The sequence below is a fragment of the Pinus tabuliformis genome, chromosome 3_1 (genome assembly GCF_031772625.1).
Source record: "Pinus tabuliformis cultivar Carrire ecotype Pingquan chromosome 3_1, CPIR1, whole genome shotgun sequence".
NCBI lineage: Eukaryota > Viridiplantae > Streptophyta > Pinopsida > Pinales > Pinaceae > Pinus > Pinus tabuliformis.
This window is the reverse complement of record NC_142301.1, coordinates 574,835,676-574,845,628: the sequence shown is the minus strand read 5'-3', so window position 1 is coordinate 574,845,628 and position 9,953 is coordinate 574,835,676. Positions and strand designations below refer to the sequence as shown.

Here is a 9,953-nt window from a genome sequence, read left to right as displayed (position 1 = left end):
GTAGGCAGGACTGCAAGCAACAAACGATACCATATAGTCATTGGTTGCCACCATAACAATTTCATATTTTTAAAAGAAAACAGAGACCTCATATTTGTATTGATATAAAAGTACTAAGATCAGATGAACTTGTGAATAGCCAAGAAGCTGCCCACAGCTGGTCTTTGCCTTTTCAACCAATTAATCACATCGAGATCAGAGAGAACAACCACCGAAACGCAATGACAGGGCATCGGAGAGTAACCACAACACGACCCATCCGATGCCACAACCAAAATAATTGGAAAAAGGATACAGAGTATTTCTTGAAAAAAGATACGAAGTATTTCTTGAAGATGTAAATCATAATATGACTCATCACAAATAATTTTTCTGAGATTCAGAAGGTTACAAGCAAAGGCAGGAACTCAACCCCAAGATTTCTCCAGGTGCTTCTCTATCCATTTTCATTCTATTCAAACACAATACTGAAGAATTATTTGAAATATCCCTCTACCAGGACTATTACAAACCTTCCAACTCAATGATCTGTCAATTTGACCTGCAACATATGATGCCAGTCCAAAATCCACTGTCTGCAAGAAAAAACCAACTTAAGGAAGAAGAATGGACCTTGAATATAGGAAGAACCAAAAATAGCATCCTTCTATTTAAAGAACTCATAAAATGGAACACATACCTTCTCCATTTTCCCAAGATCCAAACCTTCGAAATTCTTTAAGGCAAGATATGGAGGCAATGTGAATCTACATTTTTGACAAAGAAAAATCAATAGAAGTCAAAAACAATTATGGATCCAGAATTGAATCTCAACACAGAGGTGTGCCTTACTGTCTAGCATGTATGAGTGGATATCACAATGAGACTTTTTAGAACATTAGATACCTCAGTGTCAGACAAGGGATGAACAAAGAGGAATCCTAGATAAAATGGAGACTTCTGACTTATTTTAAGTTTGATACATTATAGGTGCTAAATGCTTTTTCTAACCCTAGCGTCGCTTCTGATCCTAAAAGAATTCCACAATGTTCTGATTTTTATTGAGAGCTAGATTGTTATCAACTAACCTTGGTGGCATTTCATATTATAGTGAATTTTCATTTGCTATTATTCCAAATAGTCCGCAGGCTTATTCAGAAGTATCCCACTGACTTGGTAATTGCTCAAGTCCCTGAAATTGAAGCCATCACCAGTGAGGTTGATTTCTCCATGCCTTTTAGAATGACCGTGTATGAAACTATAGACCTTGAAAGTCTTTTCTATATTTTCTGAAGGATACAAACACCAGGAATAAGAAAATGAAGGAAAGTGAAAGTTGTAGGTTTTTTTTGGCAGAAGCATCATAGATGTGAACAAAGGTTGTTACATCAAAGAACTAAAGAGCGATTATACAAGATCCCCATCTCTACATAAGCAAGGAGAGCTAGAATATAGAGTTTGATTCCAACTTCAAGAAATATAACTTTGAAAGTGAAAACGAGAAGTTTAGGAATAGGAATCAACTTTCTGTGAGGTGTCAAATTATTTGGGATTCTTTGAGTTTGTCAGCAAATATAAAATAGAATTAATTTTCACTACCTATTTCTAATGTCAGACTCCCTTTTCCCAAGTCGAGGTGTGTCCACAGTCAGTGAAATTGCCTTAAAACCAACCCTCTCCGCTCTTCTAACAAGTTATGCAACAACATTCCTATTCTTGTAAACCTGCCAGCAATGACATCTAAATTTTAACACCACTCATACATCCACATTTAGTAAACCTAACACAATATAACTGATCTTACCATTGGTTTAGGAGCCTATAATACAATTGGATGGACATGAACTCAATTACATCTCAGAAAACATGGGAAGACAATCATATGGGTGGAAATGATAAACTTACATAAAGTTGAAAAAAGCGAATGCCTGGTCCAGTTGAAGCAACCTCTTCAACACTTGATGTAGCCCATGAAGAAAGCGTATACAACAAATATGTCTAATCCTCAATTTTTATCAACACAACCAACTATTTCAAAATCCAAAATCATTATAATTTCTTAAATCCTTAATAGCTAGAAGGAAATTAAAACATTCAGAAGATCGATCCCACAAAGAGAAGACCGATGCCCAAACCATTATCGTTCCAGCAGCTCTTGCAGTAGCATACTCTCCTGTAAAAGATGATGGATTCACTTTCAAAAAATATATGCATCAAAATAGGATGTTAACTGTAATACAATAATCTAATGCATACCTTCGGGATGAGCCATATTTTGCATGGCAGTTGGAGCAATCATAATAGGCATTGATATCTTGAATCCCAACACAGTGGTACTCAGATCCACCTTTGTTACATGAACCAATATACGGGGACGGGACCTGATACATACAACATCAACCAAAATCTTTGTAATAATGTCAATTCCCCTAATGCTTGTAATGAAAGAGGTGCCATAATGTTCAAAAGTTTGGCCCAAGACAGGGTGACTAAAATTGAAAATTAGAGCTATTCAATGTTTATCTAATCTGACTGCAGTCATAAAGATGGCGAAACAATAGATACAGGAGCTGAAGGTACATATTTTTTAAATGACTATGTATTAGCTGAAGCTACAGTAGCTAAACAGGGGAGATTGTGGAATCCATAAGAAACTCATAATATGCAAGCGATTGAAGGGCTATCTTTATAAAAAAAATAAAAAACAACCATGCAGAAATGAATTGAACGAGATTTCCTGCAGATATACATGAAATGGAAGAAAGAGAACAAGAGAACCCACCAGAATAGGCATTTGTGAAGCTTCCATGTGGAATGTAGTCATAAACCAACAGTTTTTCCTCTATACCCCAATAGAAAGCTCGGAGGCAAATAATGTTGGGATGTTTAACCCTCCCGATTGCTTTAGCTTTTGCTTCAAAATCCTTGATACTCTGAGACAAACTAAAATGGAAATACATACCTTGATGCCGAGCAACCATTATGTAACAGATCGCAATTCCTGTAGCCATCCCGCGATAGACTGAAGTCCAGAAGTGGACATGTGACAGTCCAAGGCATCTAGTGGTGATAATCCAAGCCCTTTTAAGGCTGAGCGAGACCTCCTGGAATCATCTCATGGGTCTTGTAGCAGACTGGGTATGTTCTGAGGGTCAGAATATCATTTTCTACCTTATGATTGATATGAAGGGTTTCTTGAAGTCGATTTCCATAGATCCAAGGTCTTGGAATATAGTATCGTCGAGCGAGGGCAAGTGCAAGGACTCCAGACGGAGAAGCACCTAGAAGTAGCGTAGCGTCAAGTGAGGGCAAGCATCGATCTGTTGGGTCGCATCGTATACCGGTCTAATCAATTGGATGGGTAAGATTATTTTCATCGTCTAACACTTAAATCAAAGGCTCAGAAATGTACATGTAACCCAAGATGAAAGTTGATTTCAAAGGGAAACGCCTTACGACATAAATATGATTATAATAATGTTAGTTTTTTATTCATTTAATGTTTATTATTTATTTATAACAATTTTATTTTTGATTATAAACTAATATACTGATAACATTTCAATTTTAAAATATTGCATTTATAGTTATTAGTAATTTTAATTTTAGTTTAGGTAAATGTAATTTGAATTAAAAAATTAATTAAAATTTCATATTATTAAAATTTATAATTTAATTATATATAAATTAAGTAAAATTAGTTGTAGCCATTGTAAATGTAGAAACTGGTTCTAGCTTGTTATTGTTGTTCTTTCATATATTATAATAAAATTGCGTGATAATCAACTAAAATCAATTTATATAGTGGAATTCCTAAAATCAATTTATATAGTAGAATTCTTTTGACCAGAATTTTTTTCAAAAAAATACAATATGTTACATCAATTTATAAAAAAAGAAAAAGTACAATTCATCACCAATAAAAGGGATATTAATTTTTATAAAATTATTTCTTTACTTTTCAATGATTAAAAAGTTCAACTATAACTTCTAAAAATATAAGCCCAAATCATTCTTAATATTTTTCCAAAAATATTGGAAATATTAGAGTAAAAGGATGCTCAATCATTATTCATACAAATTCTCACTTGAATAAAATTTTTCCTAAAAATATATTGTAACCATTATTCATACAATTTCTCACTTGAATAAAATTTTTCATAAAAATATATTATTTTATCACTGGAGAGATGATATTTTTCTATCTCTTTATGCATGCTTTCATTGTTCATTGTTTTTGACTCCAATTTAACTATATACTTCAACAAATCAAAAATTTCAATAATTAAATTAGACATAGTGACGCTAACTATGCAGCCTTGTTTATGGAATACACTGAGAGGTGACGACAACGATGGAATATTAGGTATTTTAATATAATAAAAAGACAGGAAATTGAAGAAATTAAATATCATTATCATTATCGGGCTGAAATGATGGCTCTATATATATTTTTCGCGGGTGACGAGGTCTATAAAACCACACATAAAATCCGTAATTGCCCATCCCACAGCAGGTGGGGAGGAGAACGAAGAAAAAATCCGTAATTGCCCATCCCACAGTTGGTGTATCCCCGTGGCGATACTCAGGCTCTCCGAGGGTATCTGTCCATCTATTTGCAGGTCATGGAACCCCGGGCTTCCAAGTGGGATTGCTTTGCCAGCTATCGGCTGTGTGTAACGAACCAGCGCGATGAGGCGAAGTCGATACAGCGGGATTCCTGGCACCGTTTCTCCGGCAAGAAGAAGTCCCATGGCTGGTGTGACTTTACACCGAGCTCCGCCGTCTTGGATTCCAGGTCGGGATTCTTGGCAAACGATGCAGTGCTAATCACGGCGGAGATACTGGTCCTGTACGAGTCGGTGTCCTTTTCAAGGGACAATGAGCTCCAGTTGCAGCAGCTCGCTGCGGTCGTTGCACCTGTACCTGATGCCATCAGCGGCAAATTCACCTGGAAGATACGCAACTTCTCCCTTTTCAAAGAAATGATCAAGACACAGAAGATCATGAGCCCAGTCTTCCCGGCTGGAGAATGCAATCTGCGGCTCAGCGTGTATCAATCTACTGTCAATGGGGCTGATTATATTTCCATGTGCTTGGAAAGCAAGGACACAGAGAAGTCCATGTCTGCACTTCCAGAGCGTAGTTGTTGGTGCCTCTTTCGGATGTCAATTCTGAATCAGCGGGCCGGGATGAATCATATGCACAGGGATTCCTACGGCCGCTTTGCGACGGACAACAAGAATGGCGATAATACTAGTCTTGGGTGGAATGACTACATGAAGATGTCAGACTTTCTGGCTCCTGAGATGGGTTATCTGGTGGAGGACACCGCTGTGTTCAGCGCTTCCTTCCACGTGATCAAGGAATCCAGCTGTTTTACCAAGAACTCGGGGCATGCTGCTGGGGCTGGCAGCGCAAGAGGCAATGCCAGGAAGTGGGATGGGCATCTGGTATCGCCGAGCGAGGGCAAGTGCAAGGTCTCCAAATGGAGACGGAGACCTGGAAGTAGGCGAGGGCAAGGGTCGATCCGGTAGGCCGCATCGTATACTGCTCTAATGGATACTGCTCTAATGGATGGGTAAGATTATTTTCATCATCTAACAGTTAAATCAAAGGCTCAGAAATGTACACGTAACCCAAGAGGAAAGTTGATTTCAAAAGAGAACGCCTTACGGCGTAATTAACTAAAAATAAATTAATGAAAAAATAACTAAAAATAAATTAATGAAAAAAGAGTTAAAAGAATGGACTAATTAGACAACCAAAAAAACACACTTTTTTTTTCAGGGAAAAGTTGTGTTCTATATACATAGAGAAGGTGCATAGTAACTCTGGCTACGTTTGCTCAGCCGCTCAGCTACTCAGCTGAAGCTGAGCTTTTTGAAAACATTGGAATAATAATGTTTTGATATTAAAAATGCCAAATTTTATAGGACTAGACGGCAATCCTGGGATTGAGAAGACAAAAAGGAATGTAAGTGAAATACTTTATGAATCATTGTTCACAAAAATGGATGTAGACTGGTACCTTTTACTTAAATTTTAGAGGTCGGGAAAATGACGAGATCTCGGGAGGCACAAATGGGTCTCTTAGAGGCTGTGGTGAAATTAGAGGAGCCGGAGGTTCAGAAGAAGAAGGGGTTACAATAGGAACAATCAAGATTGGAGATGATTTGTTACCAGAAGGAGAACTGAATCCCTCTATGCGAGGAAGATTGGTGAACCCCTCTATGTGAGGAAGATATTCTTGTAACAGCAGTTAGTGAATCCCTCCATGTGAGGAAGTGTTTGGGTATGATCGAATGCCTGACAGTTGAAATTAAAGGGGAGTGTTGAAAGTATAATTTCAACTGTGCGACAGTTGAACCTTGCGGCAGGATGAGGACAATAAACCAAGCGCATCGGCAAGTCGGCATATCGGCTGGTCAGAGCTTCGGAGGCATGCAACGACAGCGATATGAAATATCGCCGATATCGCATCGGCGAAATCGCAGCGGAGGACTTACAAAGTGGCTTTGTTTTTGTGCGATAAGCGATCGCCGATATCGCATCGGCAAAGTCAAAGTGAAGGAGTCATAAAGAAGCTTTTGTGTTTGCGATAAGCGATCGCCGATATCGCATCGGCATATCGCTATCGGCAATGTCATAGAGTCGGGGTCTTTGACATGAGAAAAGTTGCGATGCGATGCAAATAAAGTCAATGGTTAAAGTACAGGTCAGCAGCTAATAAATTTGACGTGAAGTAAAAGTTCCTTTACCGCCAGTAAATGTCAGTAAAACAGTAAATGCAATTTACTGTGGTTGGTAAGTTTTGGTGAAGTTTTTAATTTCATTTAAGCGGGAGTATGGGCACAAGTAAAAGCTGGTAAAAGCATTTAATTTTTATTATTTCTTTTACGGAAGCATGGGAAGTGAAAACGTGAAGTATGTTTTTGTTGTTGTCATATATATGTAATATTTTTGTGTATTGAAGATATATATAGAGTGGTAAGTGAAGAACGCAGTAGCGCGTATGAAAATATACACAGCAGTGTAAATGAACTTTGTTGCACAGCAGTGCATAAAATCAGTTGCTCATTGTAATGAGAAGGGTGTAGTGTGAGAGAGGATAATGCACAACAGTGCTATCCGTGAAGAACAAGAGAGCAGCATGCCTTTTGTTGATTGGTGGTGAAGCTCGCGGCAGCGAAACAACAAGGAAGATGCACAGCAGTGCATAGAATAGTGTTGATTTTTAATGTATTGGATTTGCATTGAAATGCAAAAGAAAAGAGCGCTCAGGTATTTTGAAATTGTGAATGTAATGTAAAGTTTACTGCATATGTAAAAGTTTGTTTTACAGCAGTAATGTGAAAAGGGGTTTCACTGCAGTAAACCCAGCACAGTAATTGCTCAAGTGAAAACAGAGTTTTGATGAGTGAAAGTAATTTTGGTGAATCCCTCTCAGCAAAGAGGATGAATGTTGTTTCAGGCTTTATATTTTAATCAATAGAAATATTTTTTATGGTTGTGTAATACTCTGTTATGAGTAGATTTGTTTTAAAAGCTTCCCTGTGCACAAAGGTCGTGGAATAGTGGAAACAGAGCACTGGCTCTGTGGTGTTAGAATGTCTGGTTTTGGTATTTCCCATCGAAAAATACCCAACAGTGGTATCAGAGCTAGTCCAGGCTCTTTGATGGTGACAGAGCAGGTTCATGCTCTTTGAAGACTCAAAGAAGCTGAAGGAAGGTGTGGTTGCAGCAGAGAAAGCTTCTCCAGCAGTGTGAAGTTTCAGCCAAAGGGATTCAGGTATTTCTCAAGTTTCTGAGTTATTATTAAAGACAGTCAGTTGTTTTAAAAAAAACACAGTCAAGTATTAGAAGCTCAGATAAGAATGGCAAGGTCAAAGAAGAAAGCCTCCAAGCCTGTTAAAATTGTGTCTCCCTCCTCTACTAAACTAGAAGGCAATCCATTAGAATACATTCTATTTCAAACCCCAAAGTTTGATGGAAACTTTGATGTATGGGAAATAATGATGAGGGCTTTCCTAATGTCTGAGGGGATTGAAGTCTGGGAGTCAGTGATTGATGACAGCAAGATGGATGAAGAATCCATGGAGTATGATGCACAAGCAGTAAAACTAATCTTGGATGGACTCCCTGATTCTGTGAAGAAGAATCTAGGAAAATATTCATCAGCAAAGGATATATGGGACAGACTGCATGACCTTCATGCAAAGGGAGCACTGACCATGACAATGAGTCAAGAAGAACCCATCATAGAAGCTGAGAATGAAAAGCTTGACCTCATCAAGCTTCAAGTAAGAGAAAGGGATGAAGAGCTAGCCAAGCTCAAGAAGGAGCTTGACCAATGCAAGAAGAAACATCATGAAGAAGTCATATCCATGACAAATCAGTTGAATGAAGCAAAGAAGCAGAAAGATGCCTTGACAAGTCAGCTTGAACAAAGACACAAGAGAGTGAACAAACTTGTAGAAGAGATTGGACAGTACAAGGTAGAGGTCTCCTCCCTTAAGTCCGAACTACAAGAAGCCAAGAAGCAGGCACAAGGAGCTGAGAAGAAAATGAAGAGCAGTCAGGCAAAAGATGAAGAAATATCCAAAATGAAGACAGAGATTATCTCCTTCAAAATAGTAGCAGCTGAAGCTACTCGTAGCAAGGAAGAAACTGAGGGACAACTAGCAAAGAGAAATGATGTATGTGAAAAGTTAGAAGAAGAGATTGTCCTCCTCAGGAAGAAGGTTGAAGGGATGAACAAAATCATGAAGAGTTCTCAAGCCTTGGATGATATGCTCAGCTATCACAGATCTCCATTTGATAAATCAGGACTTGGGTATGTAGGTGAACCCTCAAACAAGGATGAGGATGCTTTAAGCAAAGAAGATGTGAAGAAGCCAGAAAGAGATGGTGATGCTCCTAGTTCCAGCAAAGGCAAGGAGAAAAATGAAGGCTGCAATAGAAGAGATCCTGCTCCAAGAAGAAAACCAGCTCCAAGAAGAAATGTAGCTGATGTCAAAGAGGCAAGATGCAATGGTCATCATCGAGGGATCTCAAGGCAGCAAGGCTTCAGAAGTACATCAAGGAAACCTCCATCTTCCAGGTACCAAAGTTCATTTTATGGTTATTGTTATGCTTGTTCAAACTTTGGTCATATGGCAAAAGACTGTAGAGCATTTCATGGAGATAGATGTTGTGATCCCCGACAATCTCCAAGAAATAATTTCACAAGAAGAAATCATGAATTCTTATTCATGAAGAAAGTTGAATGCTTCAAGTGTCATAACATTAGGCATATGGCACGTCACTGTAACTTGAGATGGGCTGCTATGCAAGCTAGACCCACACAAAAGAAGAAAGTTACACAAGTATGGAGAAGGAAGCGCAGCAGTTTCAAATGAAATATTTGTTAATCCCTCTAAAAGCAATATGCAGCAGTGATGAAATCAACAATGTTTTTGCTTTGTGTTTATGCAATATGCATAGAAATGCATGAAGAAGAAAAGATGGCAGCGCTGAAATGTAAAGAGCAGCAGCGCAATAAGAAAAGTATGCAAAGCAAGGAAACCCTCACAGCAGTGGGAAGATAGAACACAAAACAGCAGTTTGAATTTTTTTTTGTGTGGTGCACATGCATTGAAATGCATAGCATGGAATGTAGTTTTCTTCTATGTAATGTGATAGAACATACTCACAGCAGAATGAGTGTAATGCACAGCAGATGAAATGTTTTGTAGTGGGGATGAAAATGCAAAGCAGTGAGAAGAAAATGAGAAGGCAAAACGCAGCAGAGCGTAAATGCCCAGTGGCTGAGAATGCAATGAAATTTCTCACAGATCAGTAAAAAAAATGTAATGTTTTTCTTCATATGCAATGCAGCATGCAAAGAAATGCATAAAGAAAAACAAGGACATCAGATTTTTAATGCACACTGGATGTATAAGAATGTGTGTGGCAGCAGAAAGCCAAAGGAA

At 38.2% G+C, this 9,953-nt stretch overlaps 1 pseudogene; it reads right to left on the bottom strand.

Moving 5' to 3' along the window:
- Positions 1-408: 408 nt before the first annotated feature.
- On the bottom strand, positions 409-2,990 carry LOC149188283 (glycolate oxidase-like; annotated as a pseudogene).
- Between the last annotated feature and the right edge of the window lie 6,963 nt (positions 2,991-9,953).